This window comes from Mauremys reevesii, linkage group 13 (assembly GCF_016161935.1).
Source record: "Mauremys reevesii isolate NIE-2019 linkage group 13, ASM1616193v1, whole genome shotgun sequence".
NCBI classification, from domain to species: Eukaryota; Metazoa; Chordata; order Testudines; family Geoemydidae; genus Mauremys; species Mauremys reevesii.
Window position 1 is genome coordinate 5854370 of NC_052635.1, and position 17705 is coordinate 5872074.

Here is a 17705-nt window from a genome sequence, read left to right on the forward strand (position 1 = left end):
ACTAATGAATGTCTATAGTCATAGCTGGTCTGTACTCAGACTGTTATCCACTCTACTTTTACCCTGACCTTTTTGACCTACCCAGATAGCAACTGCTAGTAAATGATGTGTCATTGCAATAGACTAACTGGTGTAGTTTATAAGGGATGCTTAGAAATGCTCACTGTGGTTAATAAAACAGTAGTAGTTACCAACATTTACAGGGAATATTTGTTACAACACATATATTCGATAATCAGTATAACTGCAAACCATTAAATAATGTATTGATTACTGTCCAAGTCATTAATAGCTAATTGTGGTGATAGACAGTCCCAGTAGTGATAAACTAGTCACAGGTGTCACTGGCTTATTAATTAAAAAAAACATCAAAACACAAGAAAGGGTTTTCTTTGTTTTAAACCGGTATGTAAGGTGTGAATTTGAGGGAGGGAGTTAGAAGTGAAGTAAGCTGCCAACACTTCTCCAGGCTCCGAGGGTTTGTACGTTTTCCTTTCTTTTCTCCATATAGTGCTGTATTAAGGACTGATTGATTGTCTTAAATCAAGCTTCAGCCGAGTTGGTTATTTGACAACGTGTTATTAAAATAAATACGTACCAAGATACATTTGAAAACCCATAAATATTTTTACATCTCTATCTTCTTTTTAAACACGGCCTTCTCATTGAAAGGTACGTACCTCATTTGCCAGGCATGTTTTAGATTTGGTTTCCATGCCCGCACCATAGCACGCTGCTTTGTGGTTGTTAATGGTTGAAAACTATTTACGCTGATCACTGCAGAATAGTTATTGGCTACACCATATCAAGGGAGCAGATGGGCGATCACGGTGTGTCTCCCCCTTTCACTCACCTCTTTTCTTCCTCCTGCAGTAACAGATGAGAGCAGCAATGGCTCCAACCAGAAGCAAGATGCCACCTGTTGTCAGCAGAACATCACGGATATAGTGTGAGGCTGTTCACGCAGCAGAATAAAAAAAGAGAGGGAAGGGGCATGAGCACAGCCAGACAGCCCTGAGAAAAGTTCTGAAACCCACAAAGGAATCAGATTTTGGTGAAGGGCTTTCTGACAACTGTTCACTGTGTCCCGTTTAGTTGGTGATAGCCTTGTTCCAAAGAGGGGAAGGATGGTTCAGTGGTTATGGGGTTGGCGTTGGGTATTGGATATTGGGGTTCAGTTCCCTGTTCTCCCGCAGGCCCCCTGTGGGACTTACCCTCTCCTTGCCTCCATTCCCCGTCTCTAAAATGGGCACCGAAGGGCTAAATCAGGGGAGGGCAAACTTTTTGGCCTGAGGGCCGCATCGGGTTTCAGTAATTGTATGGAGGGCTGGTTAGGGGAGGGGGTCATGGCCCAGCCCCCACCCCCTATCTGTCCCCTGGGACTCCTGCCTCATCCAACCCCCCCGTTCCCTGACAGCCCTCCCAGGACCCCTGCCCCATCCACCCTCCATCCCCTGACCACCCCCAGAACCCCTGCCCCTGACTGCCCCTCACCACTCCCTCCAACCCCTCCTTTCATTCTTGATGCCCCCCCCGGGACTCCTTCCCCATCCAACCACCCCTTCTCCCTGTCCCCTGACCAACCCCGAAACCCCCGCCCCTGACTGCCCCCCGCCACCCCATCCAACCCCCTCTCTTTCCTGACTGCCCCCGGGACCTCTGCCCCCATTCAACCCCTGTTCCCCACCCTCTGACTGCCCCGACCCCTATCCACACCCCAGCCCCCTAACCACTCCCCCAAACTCCCATGTCCTCTATCCAACCCCCCCTGCCCCCTGCCCCCTAACCGTGCAGCACAGAGACCGGGTCAGGCCGGGCTCTGCAGCTGCGCTGCCCCAGGAGCTCACAGCCCCACCGCCCAGAGCATTGCGCTGGCGGCAGAGCGAGCTGAGGCTGCAGGGGAGGGGGAACAGCAGGGGAGGGGCTGGGGGTAGCCTCCCAGGCCAGGAGCTCAGGGGCTGGACAGGAGGGTCCCGTGGGCCCACTATAGTTTGCCCACCTCTGGGATAAATCTATTAACAACATTGTGAGGGGCTCAGATACTTGGGCCATGGAAGTGTCATAGATAGAAAGGACCTTGGGGGAGAAGGAGGATTTTCATCTCTGCTTTATTTTCTATCCCCATGTGACATCTGTCACCGCATCCGACCTCTGTTTCCCAGCAGAGCTCCTGGGGACGGTTCTCCTCGAACAGGAGCAACACAGGGAGGTGAATTAAGAAATTAGGGAAGTCTCACCTGTCCCGGTGACATTCACAGTGACGTTCACAGCCCAGCTCCTGGGGGATGGGATCCACCTCCCGCTTACGTACTTCTCGTACCCACAGGTGAATTCCCCGGTGTTGTTGGGACCGGCCTGTGGGATGCTGAGCACAGAGACATTCATTGAGCTGGTGCCAGGCTCTGTGGTGCTGATCTCAGACCCCATGTCCCCAGGGATGATCTCGACTCTGTCCTTGTAGAAGTGAAACCTCCTCTCACTGGCATCTCTGGAGACTGCGCAGATGATGAGCAGGGGGAGCCCTTCGCTCACCACTCCAGAAGGGGGATCCAGCTCCAGCACTGGCTGGGGAGGGGGATCTGTGGGGAGCAGCAAAAGGGAGGGGTCAGCTGGGACATAGCAGTGAGGAATGTGAAGATGGTGCCCAGAATTCAATTTATTCAGAGCTGACCTGTGTCCTCTGTCCAGAGCCTCTTGCTTCACCTCAGGATCCTGAGGGGCTCCCCACTGAAATAAGTGAGAGCTGGGCTATGGGGTGGGGATGGCCTCCTTCAGATACAATATGGGGCTGGGATGTGGGGGTCAGAAGGTGGCCAGGATGTGACTCGTTTCCTGTCACTTCTCCATTACTAATGTCCCAGCCCCTTGCATTTATGGAGCCCTTGGCAGATAGGGAGGGCTCGGGTTGTCTGGAGATCCCGCCCCCTCCGGGCAGACTGAGAGCTGGATGCCCTGCTGGGATTCTACCGTCCCAGAGGGTAGAGGTGGAAGGCGGCCATGTTGGATACCCAGGCCTGTGTCCAGGCTGGTGGAGAGGGGCTGGCTCTTCCCAGCTGGGACCTCCCGGTTGGATGGGCCTATCTGGTGCAGACAGGTGCATGGCCCAGAGCCCCTGGCTCTGTGATGCTCTAGGGGTGAATGAAGCTGCCCCTGGATGAGCCCCCAGCTGAGATGCTCTATCTGCCCACCATGTCGAACTGGCTCCTGCAGTTTAGTGGACACCAGGGGCAGCCCAGCATGTGAGGGGAACAGGCTCTCCGGGGAGTTATTTGATGTGCTCAGGGCTCAGGGAGAGGGATGGAGCTGCACTGGGGTCTGGAAAACAGGAGTCAGCTTTAGATACCGAAGAAGCGTCACACCTGTCAGGGATCACTGGAAGGCCTGGGAGGTGAGGGACAGATGTTACCAGGTTATATTCATCTCAGGAATAAGGGGGGAGGGAAACTTCTCCATGGGAAACTCCCTGCACCCCTGTACCTCACTGATCCCCAACGCTGCACTGTGCCCATATGGAACACAGCAGGAGGCAGGGCCTTTCTGTGTGGGATCCCCTGGCGGGACTGCTTGAAGGGACAGGTGGTCTCTGTCTCAGCTGTGAGCATCAGCCGCTCACTCCACTGGGCACCAGAGATCTTTTTAGAGACCCAATCCCTACTTTGAGAGAAGACTTTGTATTGATGGCACTTTCCCCCTGGGTGCTGAGCACCTGTGGGTAGCACCTTCTCCTCCCATACACATGGGCAGCAGGGGATCCTGAGGGCATTGGCGCTGCCAGGGAGTTGGAGTAACATCAGTAACTGCTCCCGCTTGTGATAATAATCATGAATAAAGAGGAGGGGCTGGGACCTTAGAATTGGTTGCCTTGTCAGCTGGGATGACAGTGCAGCGAGCTCCTCCACAGCAGTGCCCTTTCAGTGCCGAACTTTACTGAACAGCGGGAAGCCTCTCCCTACTGTTGGGGTGCCTGACCTCCCCACAGCATGTCTGACAACAGGGCCTGACCCCTGCCACAGATGGGGGAGATTTGGGGTTTGTTTCCTTAAACATCCCCAAGGGCTTGTGCGGCTGAGGCTGGGGGTGTCGGGGAATTGCCCCCAGCAGGCACAGACCAGGCTTCCCTGCACTAAATGCTGGTGGTAGCGACGTGCCTCACAGCCATGGATACCCCACCCCCAGGAGCATCATGGACGCCAGCTGGAGTCTGCTCCATTGACTCCAGTGGAACTACGGCCCAGTGACCCCAGCTGGGAATATGCCCAATTGACTCCATGGGCAGTAGGAATTCTGCCATACTGGTGTTGGCAGGAGGCTGGGTTATGTGATAGTAACCAATCCTTCTCCCGACAGAAATCATGACAGAGGAGTCCAGGCAGCTGCAGCCTGCAGGGCTAAAGATTCACAGTGGGTGCCGCTGAGAGTGCCCAGCCAGGGTCCCAATGCTGTGAGCTTCCGTGCAGTAGTGCCCTGTAATTGCCCAAACTTTGCTGATCAGCTGGTACCCTAAGCCCACTACAGAGTTGCTGAGATGTGTGGAGTGAGGCTGACCCAGAGACAGGAGGTGAAGCTGGGATGGGCGTCAGATCCCTAGAAACTCTCCCATCAAACAGCAGGAAAAACAGGGGCTCACCTGTAACTGTGATGGAGACGGAGTCGCTGTTCCTAGATGAGATCTCTCGATTGGATTTCCACCTCCAGTACGCACAGGTGTATCTCCCAGCATTTCCCTTCCCAGCTGTGAGCTCCAGCCAGTGTGTTGTATTTGATTGTTGGACTATGTTGGAGCCCCGTTGCTTTTTTGGATAGAAGAATCTGTATCCTGAAACCTCCTCACCCCCAGGAGCCGAGCACGTGAGGGTGACCTGCTCCCCTGGGAGATACACTGTGTACCCGGGGTACTGAGAGAGCCTGGGGGCCGGTGGGGGATCTAGAACAGAGGCAGAGGGGTCAGTGCAGAGGGAGAGGCCATGATGGAATGAGGAGAAGGGAGAAGGGGGCAGAGATGAATCCTGGACAGACATGATCACAAATCAGCCTCATCTCACTGCCCGGCCCCCACCCTCCACCCTGGGAAATACACCACGGCCCGTTTCTCTCTTCCCCCACCCAGAAATCTTTTCATAGATCCTAAGGCCAGAAGGGACCATTGTGATCATGGAGTCTGACCTCCTGTCTCACTCAGGCCCTGGGACTTCCCTGAACTGATTCCTCTGTGACCCAGAGCAGATCTCTGAGAGAAACATTCAGGCTTCGTTCAGAAATCACCAGCAATGGTGAATCCACCATGACCACTGGGGAATTGTCCCAGTGGTGAATTCCCCTCACTGTTACTATCTGAGCCTCATTGCCAGTCTGCATTTGTCTAGCTCCAGCTCCCAGCCTTTGAGTTGTGTTTGATCTTTGTCTGTTCTGTTGAAGAGTCGTCGATTATCAAATTTCTGTTCCCCAGGTAGGAACCTTCTCGTTGTTACACTAAACAGCTCGAGCTCCTGGAGTCTCTCACTCTAAGGCAGGTTTTGCAACAGTTTAATCAGAACCCTAACCCTGCCCTGCCCCCTCTCCAATTCATCTCCATCCCTGAATGGTGGAGACCAGAACTGGACACAGGATTCCAGCAGCGGTCGTCCCAGGGCCAAATCCAGGGGTAAGATGGTTCCTCTCATCCTGACATCTTTGTATGCCATGGACATCCAGGCATGTGCCATCACCCCGCCCCTGAGAGGCCAGGAGGAGGAATTATCCCCATTCTAATGGGGGAAACTGAGGCCCAGAATTCATCAGGAGTTTAAAGGAGTTAGGCCACCATCAAATTCCAGTGGGATTTTGGCACCAAACACCCTTAATCTCCTTGGAGATCCCCAATGGAAGTGACTGGTCTAAGGTGACGGGGAGAGTCTGTGACAGGGCTGGGAACTGGACCCTCTCCAAGTCCCAGCACACTGTCGAATTGTTAAGGCACATCTGGCTCACGGCTTCCCATAATGTCTGCCCTGGCACTACCTAGCAGTATAAATTAGACCCCGACACACTGAGACCCAGTTCAGTATCCAAACCACACTCCAGTCTGCCACCGCTGGGCTCTCTGGGATGCCAATGGCTGTGATGTGCAATATTCATCACATCAGCCACAAGTCCTGGATTCTGCAAAGGAAATGGGGTGTCTCCGAAATGAAGATACTCCAAGGGAAGCCGAGACAGCCCAGAAGTCACCTGTCACAGAGATGGAGACAGCGGGACTCTCCACAGATTTCATTCTGCGACCTGACGGCTCTACCCAGTATGCACAGGTGTATGATCCGGTGTGTGTCTGCGTTACATCGCTCAGGGTGTGCGTGTCACTGTTACCGGAGGAGATAATCTGTCCAGCAGCTCTGGAGAACTGGAATCCTGTAACAGTGTGATCACTGGGGGGAGTCAAACACGTGAGCCGAACAGACTCCCCAGTGAGGTACAGCTGGTGTGGGGGGCTCAGGGAGAGTGTGGGGGGCGCAGGGGTGTCTGGAAAAGACAACAGGTGCGATTTCACTGCAGGAGAAGGGGCTCAGAGAGACAGGAGGGGGAGATGCCGGGGAGAAGGTTGTTATTGGCCAACTGGAGTGAGGGAGGGATCCCACAGGAGGAATAGCTGCTCCTGGCAATTCCACTGCACCCCAATCTGACCCTGCACCCCAATCTAGCATCAAACCACTCCAAGGTATAACACTGCACCCTGACATAGCACCACACTGCACCCCCCCACATCATTTCACAACCCAATAGGAGAGGAGGTTGCAGTCCTTTATACCTCCACACTGCACCCAGTGCAGCATAGACCTGCAACCCAATGTACCGTGTGACTTGTGTGTGATGTAGGAGATCAGGTAGGTCAGGCTCAGGGCTAAACACAGAGAGAAAGAGACCTCACCCAGCACTGATATTGAGAGAGGGTCACTCCGCATGGATATGGCTCTGCTGGAGCCTGGTGTATTGTGAGGTTACAGGAGTAGGGCGCCGGCTCAGCCTTGATTTCCATCTGGTCCCGGTTATTGGGGTTGGGGATTTCACCCAAGTGCTGGTAGAACCTGAATTTCATCCCTCAAACAGCCCCGGGAGCTGAGCAGATGAACGTGAGCGGCTCCCCTGGAGATACATTAGGGTGACCAGATATCCCGATTTTATAGGGACAGTCCCGATTTTTGGGTCTTTTTCTTATATAGGCTCCTATTACCCTCCACCCCATCCCGATTTTTCATATTTGCTGTCAAGTCACCCTAAGATACATGGTGTGTGTGGAGGGGAACGGCGCGGCGCAGAGAGAGCCCGGGGGCCGGCAGGGAGTCTGGAACATAGGCAAGGAAGAGACCCCCATGGAGTGAGGGGAAGAGCAGACAGGGGTACAAGGACCCAACACAGGGTCTCAGCCTAGTCCCACCATATAAGATCTCCAGTAAACCAGTGGGAACAGCGCCCCCTCCCCAGTACCTGCTGGGCCCAGCACAGCATGGCTGGATCCTCTCCCAGTGTCTGAGCTCCAACCCTCACCCACCTGGAGGGAAGGGGGACAATTGGAATGGGATCCCACCAAGAAATGAGCAGCCTCTGGCCCTGCTGGACTCTCCCCTCCTGCCCGGTGGGTGTTGGAGTCTCAGCCAGTAACACGCTCACCCCAGGGAGTTGTGGGGCTGGGCTCTCCCTACCCCACACTCTCCATGCTGGGGAAGTGGGGTGGAGAAAGAGAGTTGAGGGGGGAAGTGTTGCTGATGCAAATGGTTCAACCCCAAGACCCCCATTCCCATCAGGGTATTCACCCCACATTCTCCATTCTGGGGGCAGAGGCAGGAGAGGGGGGAGAACCCGTCAGCCACCATCAGACCTGCCTAGCAGTAGCTAGAAAGTACTGCACGGAAATGAGGAAACCAGGGTGGATGCGGGGGGGAGTTTTTCCTCTCACTGCTCCCTTGTATCTCACTGAACCCCAGCCCTGACAGTGCCCGCATGGTTCCCAGCAGGAGGCAGGGACACTCTGTGTGGGATCCGCTGGCTGCACTGGGTTGCCTAGTGCACAGCAAGGGTACGGGACGGGTGTCTCTATCTCAGCCTTGCAAATCAGCCAGTGACTCCACTGGGACCAGGGACCTATTCAGAGACCAAATCCCTGCTTTGAGAGAAGAATTTGCATCCTATGGTGCTTTCACCCCTGAATGCTGAACACCCCAGGGTAGCACCTTCCCCTCTGATACACAAAGGCAGCAGAGGGTCCTGGCGTATTGGTGCCAGCAGGGGGTCAGGGTAACATGACAGTATCCAATCCCTCTCCTCATAGAAATCATCACTGAGGAATCCAGGCAGCTGCAGGGCTGAAGATTCACAGTGGGTGGCCCGGACAGTGCCCAGCCAGGTCTCCAGCGGTGTGAGCTTCCCCCGAGCAGTGCCCACCTGGGACCCCAGGGCTGGAGCTACCCCAGAGCGGTGCCCTCTCAGTGCCCATTCTTTGAAATCAGGTGGAACCCCCCTGCCCACCACAGAGTGTCTGAGATGTAGGGAATGGCCCTGGGTAGAGGCAGGGAGTAAAGCTGAGCTGTTGGGGGTGTGTCGCCATATGGCAATTCTCTATTAACAGGGTGCATGCCTCAGTTTCCCCTGTGTGCTGCATGGCTAACGAGGTGGTGGGAAAAGATTGTTTCCTCTTTGCAGAGACCCAGATATTGGGTGTGGCTGATGCCTAGTGGCTGGGGGCATGGGGACCATGCCCATGAAGAGCCCAAGAAGATAATGGATGCTCCAATTTCCCGGACATTTGATGCCTAGCAGCTAATGACCATGGATGCCCCCAACCCTGATGGAGTGTGACCAGCTGGAGAACAAAGGGCTAAGGAGAAGAGTCACGTGACAACATTTCCCGGTAACAAGAACAAAGGGCTGAGGAGGGGCCAGGTGAGGTTGCTCAGTTTGGGCTGCAGCAGCAGAAGATGCTCAGGGACTGGGACTAAGGAGGGGCCAGAGGACTCTGGACTGACCCACATGGACTTTGCTGTAACTTCCTGTTCTCTATACAGGGCCGGCTCCAGACCCCAGCGCGCCAAGCAGGCGCGTGGGGCGGCATTGTTGGGGCAGGGCGGCATTTGGCTCCGGCGGACCTTCCGCAGTCATGCCTGTGGAAGGTCCACCGGAGCCCGGGACGAGCGGACCTGCCGCAGGCATGACTGCGGAGGGTCCCCTCTTCCCGCGGCTCCGCTTGAGCTCCCGCAGGCATGACTGCGGCGGGCGCGCTGGTCCCGCGGCTCGGACGGAGCTCCCGCAGGCATGCCTGCGGATGCTCCACCGGAGCCGGGACCAGCACACCCGCCGCAGACACTTCTGCCCCGGCCGCGGGACCGGGGAAGGGCGGCGCACCACGCCGCCCTGCTTGGGGTGCCGTAATTTATAAAGCCGCCCCTGTCTCTATAGTTACTAAGGATTTTCTAGGCTGGTTCCGGAATAGCCAATAAACCTCCTGCTGTTACCGCGCTAGCTGGGAGTCACTGCAGCGTAAGGAAGGTGGGGGGGTGTTGCTCCCTTTGCTTGTGCAGGTCTCTGTCTCAGGTGTGCAATGAGGTGCTGTCGCTGCAGGGAGCTCGGGGCGTGACCCAGGGGCGCTGAGGACTCCAAGGTTCAGTCCCAGGAGGCGCTGCTGACAAATGGCCCCTGGTGAGACTGTGACCCTACGGGGGTGACACAGGGAAGGGGCCCTCCCAGGCACTGCTCCAGAGCGGCTCTAGAGAACCGCACCTGAGTCTCTGTCACCGGGTGTGCGTCAGATCCCTAGAGACTCTCCCATCAAACAGCAGGAAAACCAGGGGCTCACCTGTCACTGTGATGGAGGTGGAGTTGCTGTTCCTAGATGAGATCTCTCGATTGGATTCCCACCTCCAGTACGCACAGGTGTATATCCCAGCATTTCCCTTCCCAGCTGTGAGCTCCAGCCGGGCCCCTTCATTCGGGTGTCGGACCACTCTGGGCTCCTGCTGCCCTTTTTGATAGAAGAATCTGTATCTCCAGTCCGGTTCACCCCCAGGAGTCGAGCACGTGAGGGTGACCTGCTCCCCTGGGAGATACACTGTGTACCCGGGGTCCTGAGAGAGCCTGGGGGCCGGCGGGCGAGCTAGAACAGAGGCACAGGGGTCAGTGCAGAGGGAGAGGCCACAATGGAATGAGGAGAAGGGAGAAGGGGGCAGAGATGAGTCCTGGACAGACATGATCACAAACCAGCCTCATCTCACTGCCCGGCCCACACACCCATGCTGGGAAATAAACCACAGCTGAAATGAGGAAGCCAGAGTGGATGTGGGGAAGGGAGGGGGGAGTTTTTCCTCTCACTGCTCCCCTGTATCTCATTGAGCCCCAGCCCTGCACAGTGCCCACATGGTTCCCAGCAGGAGACAGGGCCTCTCTGTGTGGGATCCGCTGGCAGGGCTGGGTTGCCCAGTGCACAGCAGGGGTATGGGAAGGGTGGTCTCTATCTCAGCTGTGAGCATCAGCCGGTCACTCCACTGGGACCAGGGACCTCTTCAGAGACCAATTCCCTGGTTTGAGAAAATAATTTGTATCCTATGGTGCTTTCCCCCCCACTGCCGAGCCCCCCAGTGTAGCACTTTCCCCTCCGATACCCGAAGGCAGAAGAGGATGCTGGCGTATTGGTGCCAGCAGGGGGTCAGGGTAACATGACAGTAACCAATCCCTCTCCTCATAGAAATCATCACTGAGGAATCCAGGCAGCTGCAGGGTTGAAGATTCACAGTGGGTGGCCCGGACAGTGCCCAGCCAGGTCTCCAGCGGTGTGAGCTTCCCCCGAGCAGTGCCCACCTGGGACCCCAGGGCTGGAGCTACCCCAGAGTGGTGCCCTCTCAGTGCCCATTCTTTGAAATCAGGTGGGACCCCCCTGCTCACCCCAGAGTGTCTGACATGCAGGGAGTGGTCCTGAATAGAAGCAGGGAGTAAAGCTGTGGTGTTGCGGGGTAAGTAAAAGGTCAATATTCTATTAATAGGGTGCATGCCTCAGTTTCCCCTATGTGCTGCATGGCTAACGAGGTGGTGGGAAAAGATTGTTTCCTCTTTGCAGAAACCCAGATATTGGGTGTAGCTAGTGCCTAGCAACATGAGGCATGGGGGGTGGTAACTACAGTTTAAGGAAGGTGGGGGCGTGTTGCTCCCTTTGCATGTGCAGGTCTCTGTCTCAGGTGTGCAATAAGGTGCTGGCGCTGCGGGGAGCTCGGGGCGTGACCCAGGGGTGCTGAAGGCTCCAAGGTTCAGTTCCAGGAGGTGCTGCTGACAAATGGCCCCTGGTGAGACTGTGACCCTACGGGGGTGACACAGGGAAGGGGCCCTCCCAGGCACTGCTCCAGAGCGGCTCTAGAGAACCGCACCTGAGGCTCTGTCACCGGTTGGGCGACAGATCCCTAGAGACTCTCCCATCAAGCAGCAGAAAAACCAGGGGCTCACCTGTCACTGTGAAGGAGACGGAGCTGCTGTTCTTAGATGAGATCTCTCGACTGGATTCCCGCCTCCAGTACGCACAGGTGTATGTCCCAGCATTTCCCTTCTGAACTATGAGCACCAGCCGGGTGCCTTCATTTGGAGGTTGGACTTCGCTGGGGTCCTGCTGCCCGTCTTGATAGAAGAATCTGTATCCCGAAGCCAGCTCACCCCCAGGAGCCGAGCACGTGAGGGTGACCCGCTCCTCTGGGAGATACACTGTGTACCTGGGGTACTGAGAGAGCCTGGGGGCCGGCGGGGGATCTAGAACAGAGGCAGAGGGGTCAGTGCAGAGGGAGAGGCCACGATGGAATGAGGAGAAGGGAGCAGAGATGAGTCCTGGAGAGACATGATCACAAACCAGCCTCATCTCACTGCCCGGCCCCCACCCCCCATGCTGGGAAATAAACAACGGCCCGTTTCTCTGTTCCCCCATTCCGAGATCTTTTCATAGATCCCAAGGCCAGAAGGGACCATTGTGATCATGGAGTCCGACCTCCTGTCTCACCCAGGCCCTAGGACTTCCCTGAACTGATTCCTCTGTGACCTAGAGCAGATCTCTGAGAGAAACATTCAGGCTTGATTCAGAAATCGCCAACGATGGAGAATCCACCACGACCCCTGGGGAATTGTCCCAGTGGTGAATTCCCCTCACTGTTACTATCTGAGCCTCATTGCCAGTCTGCATTTGTCTAGCTCCAGCTCCCAGCCTTTGGGTTGTGTTTGATCTTTGTCTGTTCAATTGACGAGCCGTTCGATTATAAAATTTCTGTTCCCCAGGGAGGAACGTTCTCGTTGTTACGGTAAACAGCTCGAGCTCCTGGAGTCTCTCACTCTAAGGCAGGTTTTACAACTGTTTAATCAGAACCCTAACCCTGCCCTGCCCCCTCTCCGATTTATCACCAGCCTTGAAGGGTGGAGACCAGAACTGGATGCAGGATTCCAGCAGCGGTCGCCCCAGAGCTAAATTCAGGGGTGAGATGGCTCCTCTCACCCTGGCATCTTTGTATGCCATGGACATCCATGCATGTGCCATCATCCCTCCCCTGAGAGGCCAGGAGGAGGAATTATCCCCATTCTAATGGGGGAAACTGAGGCCCAGAGATCATCAGGAGCTTAAAGGAGTTAGGCCGCCATCAAATTCCAGTGGGATTTTGGCACCAAATTCCCTTTGTCTCCTTGGAGATCCCCAAGGGAAGTGACTGGTCCAAGGCCAAGGGGAGAGTCTGTGGCAGGGCTGGGAACTGGACCCTCTCCAAGTCCCAGTGCACTGTCGAATTGTCAAGGCCCATCTGGCTCAGGGCTTCCCATAATGTCTGCTCTGGCACTACCTAGCAGTATAAATTGGACCCAGAGCCACTGAGACCCAGTTCAGTGTGCAAACCACACAGCCAATCTGCCCCACTGGGGTTTCTCGGTTGCCGATCGCTGCGGTGTCTGGGTGGGTGACCAGCTCCCCGCTGCTCTAGGAAATAAACCCTGCTGGAGATTTTTCCAGGGAAAAGTGGGTGAGGAGTGGGGATGGGGAGTGTCTTCGATGGTCCTTGTACAGACACCAAGATCTCTACGTTCTCTCTCCAGCTGTAACTGGGGAGAAGGTGGAAAGCTGAGACTGGGAGGATCATTGATGCAACCCTGAGAGCCCCATTTCCATCGGCCTCATCACCCCACGCTGTCCATCTGGGGATGTTGGGGAAAGGAGCTCAGCTGGAGGTGGGGGTGGAGTTTGGGGGACTGGCATTCAGCAGAGAGGGGTGTGTGTCTGTGTTTGTGTGTGTGTGTGCACGTGTGTGTGTGCACGTGTGGATGGGTGGCTGCTCCCTGCTGCAGGGAATGAGTCCTGCTCTGTGTGTGCAACATTCATCACATCGGCCACAAGTCCTGGATTCTGCAAAGGAAATGGGGTGTCTCCGAAATGCAGATACTCCAAGGGAAGCCGAGACAGCCCAGAACTCACCTGTCACAGAGATGGAGACAGCGGGACTCTCCACAGATTTCATCCTGCGACCTGACAGCTCTACCCAGTACGCACAGGTGTATGATCCGGTGTCTGTCTGCGTTACATTGCTCAGGGTGTGCGTGTCACTGTTACCGGAGGATATAATCTTTCCAGCAGCTCTGGAGAACTGGAATCCTGTACCAGTGTGGTCACTGGGGGGAGCTGAACACGTGAGCCAAACAGACTCCCCGGTGAGGTACAGCTGGCGCGGGGGGTTCAGGGAGAGGGTGGGGGGCGCAGGGGTGTCTGGAAAAGACAAGGGGTGAGATTTCACTGCAGGAGAAGGGGCTCAGAGAGCCATGAGGGGGAGATGCCGGGGAGAAGGTTGTTACCGACTAACAGGAGCGAGGGAGGGATCCCACAGGAGGAATAGTTGCCCCCGGCAATTCCACTGCACCCCAAGCTGACCCTGCACCTCAATCTGACCCTGTATCTCAATCGAGCATCAAACCACTCCACAATATAACACTGCACCCTGACATAGCACCGCGCCGCACCCAAGGATCTTACTACAACCCAATGGGAGAGGAGGTTGCAGCCCTAGATACTTCCACACTTTACTGCAGTGCAGCATTGACCTGCCACCCAATGTACCCTGTGACTTGTGTGTGATGTAGGAGATCAGGTAGGTCGGCCCCAGGGCTAAACACAGACAGAAAGAGGCCTCAGCCAGCATTGATATTGAGAGAGGGTCACTCCGCCTGGATATGGCTCTCCTGGAGCCTGGTGTATTGTGAGGTTACAGGAGTAGGACCCCGGCTCAGCCTTGATTTCCATCTGGTCCCTGTTATTGGGGTTGGGATTTCACCCAAGTGCTGGTAGAACCTGAATTTCATCCCTCAAACAGCCCCGGGAGCTGAGCAGATGAACGTTAGCGGCTCCCCTTGGAGATACATTAAGGTGACCAGATGTCCCAATTTTATAGGGACAGTTCGATTTTTGGGTCTTTTTCTTATATAGGCTCCTATTACCCCCCACCCCATCCCGATTTTTCATATTTGCTGTCATGTCACCCTGAGATACATGGTGTGTGTGTGTGGGAGGTGGGGGGCGGCACAGAGAGAGCCCGGGGGCCAGCAGCGAGTCTGGAACAGAGGAAGGGGAGAGACCCCCAGGGAGTGAGGGGAAGAGAAAACAGGGGAACAAGTCCCCAACACAGGGTCTCACCCTCGTCCCACCTCCCTGTCTCGTGCCCCAGTGCCTGTGACAGACTTGATGGCAGATATACATGGGGGAGCTCTCCAGTAAACTTGTGGGAACAGCGACCCCTCCCCAGTACCTGCTGGGCCCAGCACAGCATGGCTGGATCCTCTCCCAGTGTCTGAGCTCCAACCCCCACCCACCTAGATGGAAGGGGGAAGGGGGACAATTGGGATGGGATCCCACCAAGAAATGAGCAGCCTCCGGTCCCTGCTGGACTCTCCCTCCTGCACTGTGGGTGCTGGAGTCTCAGCCAGTAACACGCTCACCCCAGGGAGTTGTGGGGCTGGGCTCTCCCTACCCCACACACTCCATGCTGGGGAAGTGAGGTGCAGAAAGAGCGTTGGATGGGGGAAGGGTTGCTGCTGCAAATAGTTCAACCCCAAGACCCCCATTCACATCAGGGCATTTATCCCACGTTCTCCATTCTGGGGGCAGAGGCAGAAGAGGGAGGAGAACCTGTCAACTGACCATGAGACCTGCCTAGCAGTAGCTAGAAAGTGCTGCAGAGAAATGAGGAAGCCAAAGTGAGTGTGTGGAAGGGAGAGGGGAGTTTTTCCTCTCACGGCTCCACTGTATCTCACTGATGCCCCAGCCCTGCACAGTGCCCATGTGATACCAAGCAGGAGGTAGGGACGCTCTGTGTGGGATCTGCTGGCTGCACTGGCTTGCCCAGTGCACAGCAGGGGTAGGGGACGGGTGTCTTTATCTCAGCCGTGCAAATCAGCCAGTCACTCCACTGGGACCAGGGACCTCTTCAGAGACCAAATCCCTGCTTTGAAAGAAAAAAATTGCATCCTGTGGTGCTTTCACCCCTGAATGCCGAGCACCCCAGGGTAGCACCTTCCCCTGATACACGAAGGTAGCAGAGGGTCCTGGCATATTGGTGCCAGCAGGGGTCAGGGTAACACGACAGTAACCAATCCCTCTCCTGATAGAAATCATCACTGAGGAATCCAGGCAGGTGCAGGGATGAAGATTCACAGTGGGTGGCCCGGACAGTGCCCAGCCGTGTCTCCAGCGGTGTGAGCTTCCCCCGAGCAGTGCCCACCTGGGAGCCCAGAGCTGAAGCTACCCCACAGTGGTGCCCTCTCAGTGCCCATTCTTTGCAGACAGGTGGGACCCCCCTGCCCACCACAGAGTGTCTGAGATGTGGGGAGTGGCCCTGACTAGAGGCAGGGAGTAAAACTGATGTGTTGGGGTGTGTGACCATAAGGCAATTTTCTATTAATAGGGTGCATGCCTCAGTTTCTCCTGTGTGTTGCATGGCTAACAAGTGGTGGGAAAAGGTTGTTTCCTCTTTGCAGAGACCCAGGTATCGGGTGTGGCTGACGCCTTGTGGTGTGGGGCCCCATGCCCATGAAGAGCCCAAGAAGACCATGGCCACTCCAATTTCTCAAACATTTGATGCCCACTAACGACCATGGATGTCCCATCCTCTGCAGGACGACAGTGGGGTGTCTCCAGCTGGAGAACAAAGGGCCAAGGAGAAGGGTCAGGTGACAAGGTTTCCCAGGTAAGAAGAACAAAGGGCTGAGGAGGGGCCAGGTGGGGTTGCTCAGTGTGGGCTGCTGGAAGGAGAAGACGCTCAGGGACTGGGACTAGGGAGGGGCCAGAGGACTCTGGACTCCAGACTGACCCAGATGGACTTTGCTGTAACTTCCTGCTCTCGACGGTAACTAAGGACATTCTAGGCTGGTTCCGAAATAGCCAATAAACCTCCTGCTGTTACCGCGCTAGCTGGGAGTCACTGCAGTGTAAGGCAGGTGGGGGCGCATTGCTCCCTTGGCGTGTGCAGGTCTCTGTCTCAGGTGTGCAATGAGGTGCTGTCGCTGCGGGGAGCTCGGGGCGTGACCCAGGGGTGCTGAAGGCTCCAAGGTTCAGTCCCAGGAGGTGCTGCACCAAATGGCCCCTGGTGAGACTGTGACCCTACGGGGGTGACACAGGGAAGGGGCCCTCCCAGACTCTGCTCCAGAGCTGCTCTAGAGAACCGCACCTGAGGCTCTGTCACAGGGTGGGCGTCAGATCCCTAGAGACTCTCCCATCAAGCAGCAGGAAAACCAGGGGCTCACCTGTCACTGTGATGGAGACGGAGCTGCTGTTCGAAGACGAGATCTCTCGAGTGGATTCCCATCTCCAGTACGCACAGGTGTATGTCCCAGCATTTCCCTTCTGAACTATGAGCACCAGCTGGGCGCCTTCACTCGGGGGTTGGACCAGTCTGGGGTCCTGCTGCCCTTTTTGATAGAAGAATCTGTATCTCCAGTCCTGTTCACTCCTAGGAGCCGAGCATGTGAGGGTGACCCGCTCCCCTGGGAGATACACTGTGTACCCGGGGTCCTGAGAGAGTGTGGGGGCCGGCGGGGGATCTAGAACAGAGGCACAGGGGTCAGTGGAGAGGGAGAGGCCGCGATGGAATGAGGAGAAGGGGGCAGAGGTGAGTCTTGGACAGACATGATCACAAACCAGCTTCATCTCACTGCCTGGCCCCCACCCCCCACCCTGGGAAATACACCACGGCAAATGCCCCTCTCTTTCTCTGTCTCTCTCCATCTCCCTATGGGATCTTTTCATAGATCCCAAGGCCAGAAGGGACCATTGTGATCATGGAGTCCAACCTCCTGTGTCACCCAGGCCCTAGGACTTCCCTGAATGATTCCTCTGTGACCCAGAGCAGATCTCTGAGAGAAACATTCAGGCTTGATTCAGAAATCACCAGCGCTGGAGAATCCATCACGACCCCTGCGATATGCTCCCAGTATTGAATTCCCCTCCCAGTTAATATCTGAGCCTTATTGCCAGTCTGAATTTGTCTTGCTTCAGCTTACAGCTTTTGGATTGTGTTTGATCTTTGTCTGTTCAATTGAAGAGCCATCGATTATCAAACTTCTGTTCCCCAGAAGGAACCTTCTCGTTGTTACGCTAAACAGCTTGAGTTCCTGGAGTCTCTCACGCTAAAGTCTGTTTTGCAACTGTTCAATCATATCCCTAACCCTGCCCTGCCCTGCCTCGGATTTAT